The following is an 8331-nucleotide window of genomic DNA, read 5'->3' as shown; positions in this document are numbered from 1 at the left end:
TCATTTGGTCATTTTTCTGGGTTCACTATATGGTCATCCGGATTGGGATAGAATTTAGGTCATTTTATAGACAGAAATTGAGCATAGTTTCTTCATGAAAAATGGAGCATTTTAGGTCTAGTTTCATCTCCAATTGGCCTCATACCAATTGGAGCAACACAAATTCAGTTATAGCTCAAAACATTCACTGGATTACAAAGTCTCAAACCTACATAGAAAAGTACACTTCCAAATTTTATTTCCTCCAACTCCTAAACTACAAATTGACATTCATGGCACTTCTAAACATCATCCGTTCAACTCAACAAAGTCAAATTCCAGCAATTACATAAAGTATTCAATAGTTAGGTCAAAAACCTAACTCCAATTTATCAATCACAATATACACATGCAATCAAATTTCTAACACATATAACTTCATCTACTTATCCATCAACATCACTAAACACCATTTACATGCATGAATTTATCAAACTCCCATAATTTCCAAGGCTGTCGAAATGAGGGTTCCAAAGTTTCTTATCATTTGCGTTCAATTTCATGTTATACTTACTCATTTAAACCTCAATTCAAGATTTAACAAAGAAAGGAAAAGAAAACATGCACTAACCTTTAATGACTACTTCTCAACCTTGTAAAACCTTTAAGATTTCTCTTTTCCTTTGCTGCTTAGAGCTTTCTTAAGGTGTGGGGATGAATTTTAATGAAGGAACTTGTGAAGATTATAGTGAGAATGGAAGGGATTTAAAGCATGGAAGTGAGAAATCTATGGAGGAAGAAAGGGAAAGGGTTTTGGCCATGGGAGATGAGATGAGGAAGATGATGTTAAGTGGATGCATTTTTGTCACCTTATGCCTATTTATATCCCACTAAGATTTATTTATTAATTATAATAATTAAAGTTTTAATAATTCTAATAATTCCTCTTATGTTTCCTTTAATTACATTACATATAGTTTCATGTTTTCATGGGATTTTTAAAATTTTAATATTACTCATTTTAATTGACAATTAGGTCAAAAGTAGACTCTAGGTGCCAAATAACCAAAATGCCCCTCTTCGGGTTATAGTCAAACTTTTTCGATAATACCGACCGAGTTCCTGACCTGACGGTTCCTTTAATTTTTATACTGTTTACTTCATTTTTTTTTTCATCTATACCGATTAACTAAATTTTCTTTGACATTTATAATGTCATTTGTACCTCAGTAAACTTTTAATTAAGTCCCAGAAATTATTTTCTAGGGTTCCTCGAAGGTCTGGGGTCATCAACTGTCTATGCAGTGAATTTCCGGTACGGTCACCCATCGCTATGGTTCCAGCTCCTTTAACCTAGTTACATTTCATTTCTTTTATTTTTCCTTAATTTTTCTTAGTCTTTATTTCACCCATTTATATCTCCTCATTCTAGTTTAAGTGTAGTTCCAGACATTCTGGCTGTCCGAACAGACGTTAGTCGTCAGAACAATAGAACGTACGGACTACCTACAGTGAGGGCGTTACACAACAAGTGGTTATAGCAAACAAGAAGATGGCGGAGTTGGTAAGGTTGGTGGTTCGAGTGAAGAATGGGGAGGAAGTGAGGCAGGTGGAGGGATTGGTGCAGGTGGCACTGAAAGGAGTAATGGCAGGACTATAGAAGGTGATGAAAGCGGCAGACTATGTAAGGCTTAGGACTTTGAAGGGAGTTTTAGATGTTTTGAGCCTACTACAATGCGTGGAGTTCTTAGCTGGGATTGGCATGCTTCAAATTCTGCTAAGACAATGGGGAAAGAAAACGGTTTGCACCATTAATTAGAAACTTCCAGTTGTAGGGTTAAATAGATTTTCACTTTTAGACTTGTTTTCTTTTGTCTTGATTTGGTTTTATCTTAATTAATGTGCATGTAGTATTAAGTGGTTTTAATTTAACCTTTTTTTCATACTTATTATAAAAACTCATAATTTTTTTTATATAATGTTTTATTAATTTTATATTATATAATATTATCATTATATTACAAATATTATATTTAATTATTTAAATTAAAATATTAATTTTAATGTCATTTTAATTAATTATATAAATAAAAATATTTATTAATTTAAAATTATTTTTTATTTGATCGTATTTTAAAAAAATTATGTGTTATAATATTAATATAATAAAAAAATAATAATAAGTTTTCAAAATATAAATAGGTGAAAATATTTAAAAATTAAAATAAATTAATAATAAATATAAATTGGTCCATGAATTTAATTCATTTAAATTCTATTATTTTATTCTTTTAAGAAAAGTTTGATTTGCATATATTTTGCTTTAATTTTTTGTAATTTAAAATGATATTAACTTGCATAATAAAATTGTATGCCTAAATTAATGTGAAAGGGAATTACTTATAAAATTAGAAAATAAACTAATTTTTAAAATAATTTTTTATTAGTTTAGTGCATTATTATTATAAAAGTTTCATTTTTATTATACTGATATTTTTAAATTTTATATTGTTATATTATTTAATACAAAAAATTTAAAATCTATTTAATATATTTGTAGATTATATTATATATATTATAAATATATTTTTTATTAATATATAAATTTAATCATGTATATTCTAATTAAAATTGAATATATATATATATATATATATATATATATATATATATATATTGAGAGAGAGAGAGAGAGAGAGATAGGGGGGGGGGTATAGGGAGAGAGAAAGAGAGGTATACTTCTAAATTAAAAATTATAACAAAATTTTTGTAAAATAAATTTAAAAAAAATTAAAAGGAAAAAAATAAATTTATATTATTAATATGTATAATAATAATTTTATTGGTTTAAAAAGTTTGTCCCTCATTGTACTTGTATTTATATTCTAGTGCATAATCTATTATTATAAATGCACCGTATTTATTACTTATTTAAGTTTTCATTATATTAAAATTATATTATATTTCTAAAAACATCATCAAAAATATTTTTGTAAAATTAATTTTAGTTTTAATTATTTCTTTATTTGGTATTCAGTATAATTAGGCATAATATTATTCTTGACTCAATTATTAATAAAAAATTAGAATTATATTAACATAATAAAATAAATTTAATCATATACGGTTTAGTTTATCCAATATTTTGTTTTATTTTAATTCTTATTAATTCTTCTTTTCATTAAAATGATTAAGGATTATAAATAGTACTATTTTTAACACTAAAAAGAATAAAAATAGAAAAATATTAATATTGTAATAATATAAATATAAATCTAATTAATTAATTAATATATTATCAATATTATCTTTTATTTATTATTAATGCAAGAGATAATATTTTATATAGGTGGTATAATGCTAACTCTATAATAATAATTTTTAAGAAATCATACTTGTAATAATATAAATATGCATATGAATAAATTAATTAGGTTTAAATTTAATTATCTTTAATTTTTTTTGTTAGTATTGATCATCAATTAAAATTAAATAATTCCTTTTAAGTTCTTCATTTAACAAATTTTAAAATTATTAATAATCTTCTAATGATTTATATTATTTTGTTTTCATTTTTATAAATTATAGTCATTAAATATTTAATTTTAATTAATATTAATAATTTTATAAATATTAATATATTGTTTTATTGAAATAAAAATATACTTGCAACAAGAAAGATATACATAATGAATAAATTAATTAGTTTTAAATTTAACTATTTTTAATATTTTTTTGTTAGTATTAGTCTTCAATTAAGATTAAATAATTTTTTTAAGTTGTTCATTTAGCAAATTTTAAAATTAATAATAATGTTTGGATGATTTATATTATTTTTATTTTCATTTTTAAAAATTATAGTCATTAATATATAATTTTAATTAATATTCATAATTTTATAATATTAATATTTTGCTTTATTTAAAACCTCTTAGATCGAAATTAGCTAAAAAATAATATGTAACTAATAAATATTTTTAAATATATATAATAAATAATTAATTGTAAATAAAAAATAAAAAAATTAGATACTAATAAACTATTTTACTTAATATTGTAATACACGATCAAATTATATTTTTTATTTATTAATCTTTTACTTTAGGTAATTAATTCTTGTAAAATTTTATAATTAATTGAAGTTAAGTATAAATAGATTAAGAATTTTAAGTTCATATTAATTGTAAAATTAAGAATTTTAAATTTATACAAACTTTAAAGTTAATTTAAATAATAAAAATATAATTATAATTAATTTTAAGAATAAATGATAATTTGGATAAATTAATTAAGTTTAAATTTAATTGTCTTTAATATTTTTTATTAGTATTGAAAATAATTAAAATTAAACAAAATTCCTTTTAAGTTGTTTATTTAATAAATTTTAAAATAGATGATTTATATTATTTTTATTGTTTTTATAAATTATAGTCATAAAAATATTTAATTTTAATTAATATTTATAATTTTATAAATGTTAATATATTATTTATTGAAATAAAAAAAATCTTATATGAAAATTAACTTATAAAAATAATATGCAACTAATAAAATATCTTTAAATATATATAATAAATAACTAATTATAAAAAAAATTTGAAAATTAGATACTAATAAACTATTTTACTTAATATTGCAATACGATCAAATTATATTTTTTTATTTATTAATTTCTTATTTTAATTAATTACTTCATTTAAAATTTTATATTTAATTAAAATTAAATATAAATAGGACTAATAATTTTAACTTTATATTAACTCTAAAATTAAGAATTTTAATTTTATAAAAATTTTAAAATTTATTTAAATAATAAAAATATAATTATAATTAATTTTAAAAATAAAAGGCAACTTGAGCGAAACTAAGCTAATATTCTCCCTTTTTCATATATTTATATATAATATAGATATATCGATATAAATTAATTGCATTTTTTTTATTTTTCACATATTAATTTCTTACTTTAATTAATTACTTCTTATAATATTTTATATTTAATTGAAGTTGATTATAAGTATTATTAAGAATTTTAAATTTATATAACCTCTAAAATTAATAATTTTAAATTTATACAAATATTAAAATTAATTTAAATAATAAAAATATAATTACAATTAATTGGAGGAATAAATGACATTTTTGGCAAAACTAATATTCTCCCTTATCACATTTACATATAATATAGACCATGTAAAAATATAAATAAACCAATTTTTTTGAGATGAAAACAAAAATTTAAATCTTAGACTTTAATTAAAAAATTAGTTATATCCCTATATTTTTATTTGAATCCACTAAATTCTTTACCTATACAAATTGCGCAATTTCAAAATTATGAAAATAATATTTCCTAAAAATTTCTCAAATAAAACAGGTGGAGATTGTTTTTATTGTGGTAAAATAATAATTTTAAAACATTATTAAGCACATGAAAAAAAAAGAAGATTTTTTTAAATGTCTAAATTATAGAATAAAATTAATTAACTTTATTGATAAAATTAATTAAAATTGTTAAAATTAAAAACGATTGGATAAATTGATTGAAATCATCAAAATTAAAATTATTGAAATAATTTCAATTTAACATATATATATATACACTTATTTAATTTAATGTTATTGTAATGAAATCATTAATTTGAATGCCAAAGTAAAGATAATTTCTTATGTCCATTTTTTTATTTAAATCAAATATTTTAATTAAAATTTGTTTATGAAATTCAATATTTTTTTTCAAATATTACTATGAATTGGTGTTAGAATAATTATTGTTATTAAAAATTTATATTACAATATTTAAAAAAAAACTTTATAATATATTTTTGGTATTTGTCAATGTGATAATCTAATTTTTTTTATTTGAGTTACTAAAACATTTTAATTTTATTTTTTAATTAACTCAATTAATAATATATAGATTTTGACAAAATAAAATTAAAAATTAAATAACCAAAAAAGAGAAGAAAAACTCCAAATAAACAATTTGTATAATATGTAATATTTTTTTAAACCATTTAATAAGAAAGAAATTTTGAAAAAAAAAAAGTTAAAAAACCTAAGTTTTGATATTTTTTCGCGAATTTTTTCAAATATAATACACTTTTATTATTTTTAATTTATAATTATTTTTGAAAAATTTAAAATTTTTTTATCTAAATTATAAATATGTTCAATTTATTTGATTTTATTATGTAATTATAAAAAATATTAAAGAATTTAATAATATTTAAATTATAGTGTAAAAATTAGAATCACATTAAAATTCCACTAAAAGAGTAAAATAGTTTGAAATAAATATTTTGCATGAGTAACATGTAATTTTTTTTTCAAACCTTTTAATTGGCAGGCATATTGAGAAATCTATTCATACAAAGTGCATTTTAAATATTTTTATTTTTTTAATTATTTTTAAATTTTATAAATTCTTTTAAAAATAATTTTAACATTTCAACCACAGTATTACACGGGCACTCAATTATTAGAGTATGGTCATTTTATTTGTTAATAGAATTAAATTTTGAAATTAAATCATTATTAAAAATATATAAAAAAATTAATATGTGAATTTTACTATATCTCAAAGATTTAATTATACATTGTCCTAAAATACATAAAATAATATAATGAATAGATTTGTTGTTGGAGAGACACAGGTGGCCAAGAATGGATTAATTAGCAGGTAATATATGTAGGTATCTATCTTAGCTCCTCCTTCCACCTAGAGGCTAGTGAACAGGTCTAGTTTAATCTCAATATGAATAGGTATTACATTTTTGTTTTTAAAAAAATGTGTTACAAATTTAATAAATTTTTTGATTTAATTAATTATAATTAATTTATGTTAGATTATTAGTGTGGTAAGCTGAAAAAATAAAAAAACATTTAAGTGGGTAGGTTTTTTTTTCTTTTTATAGTAAGGAGTCAAATCTAAATCTGTCAAGCGAAAGGTGCAAGTTGAATAGTACTTGATTTCACACTCTTTTAAATTCAAATGAAAATATATCCATCTACATAATTAAATGTTTATATTGTATTGTAATTAGACTAATGGCTCATGATCAAAATTTTCCTTCTTTTTTAGAAAATCATTTGCCAAAACATAGAAACTCCAATTACAATACAAAAAATAGCATATTTATAAAAATAAGGCAAGTAATTAGTTTTTTACACCACAAACTTCATTCACAAAATACATATGACATGTACCAGCTAGGAGCACAGCACCCCATCAAGGGAAGAAATATATTACATTCTCGTTCTGATGGAAATGCTAGGGAGAAATTATAAAAAAAAATGGAATACAATGAAATCAGATTACAAATATAGAACAACTGATAAAAAAAAAAAGAAGGTGTGGAAGCTGAGCATTGATGGTATTCACTAATGTAGGGGAAGCACAAATACAAAAGCTAAATTTTAGATTTTTGGCATGAAGTCTAAGAGAGACTTGACTTACAATACATAGAAGAAAGAGTGAGACAGAACTTATGTCGCCTCGACAAATAATATTTCGAGTTTAGCCCACCATAGTGGAGAAAGTCTTGGAGTTGCTTGATCAGGTGATATAGCAATCACTTCCCTCAACTTGGAAGTAGTATCCTTCATTGTTGGTCTTTGCCTTGGATCTGGTTGTATGCACTTTTGGATAATCTTGCATATGAGGTCAAGCTCATTCTTTTTGAAAGACTTGAGGGTTGGGTCAATCAAGTAATTGATACTACGTTTGTCATTCAAATATTCAGCAGCCTGCAAATTTATAGTTAAATTATATGCTTGTCAACCAGCCATGCATGCAGCTAGAACACAAATGTTATTTAGCCATAAAGCAATTTCCAGAGATATGAGAGTATAGGATTTCATAAAAGATTTACCAATTTTTCAAGGGGCCCTTGTTCTTCCAAGTACTTGGAGCTTTCCAGAAATGCTTGTCGAGCTTTTCTTAAAGTATTGAAGTGTGCCTTTGAGGCAACTTCTTAGTATACCTGAACCAATTGCCACACACTCTCCTCTGAGTATAATGCAATGTAATTAATTGAAATTAAAGTTATATATTATATTATTTTATTTAGAAAAATAAAAGTGTAATATAATTATTAATACAATCTTGTATTTATTTATATATATTGATAAAATATAATTAAATTAATAATAAAATTTTAATATATAATATTATTTTATTAAAAATTATTTTAATTTGAAATTATTAATATTTTTATTACTAGTGATGGTGACAGCAACAATAACGATCAAATAGTGGTGGTGGTAATAGAGTATGAGTGATGATAATAGTAATGGTGGTAACTAAGTGGTGATGAAAACGATCAAGTAGTAGTAGTGGTGTTGATAGTG

This window comes from Hevea brasiliensis, chromosome 11 (assembly GCF_030052815.1).
Source record: "Hevea brasiliensis isolate MT/VB/25A 57/8 chromosome 11, ASM3005281v1, whole genome shotgun sequence".
In the NCBI taxonomy this organism is placed as follows: domain Eukaryota; kingdom Viridiplantae; phylum Streptophyta; class Magnoliopsida; order Malpighiales; family Euphorbiaceae; genus Hevea; species Hevea brasiliensis.
Note: the sequence above shows the minus strand (reverse complement) of the source record.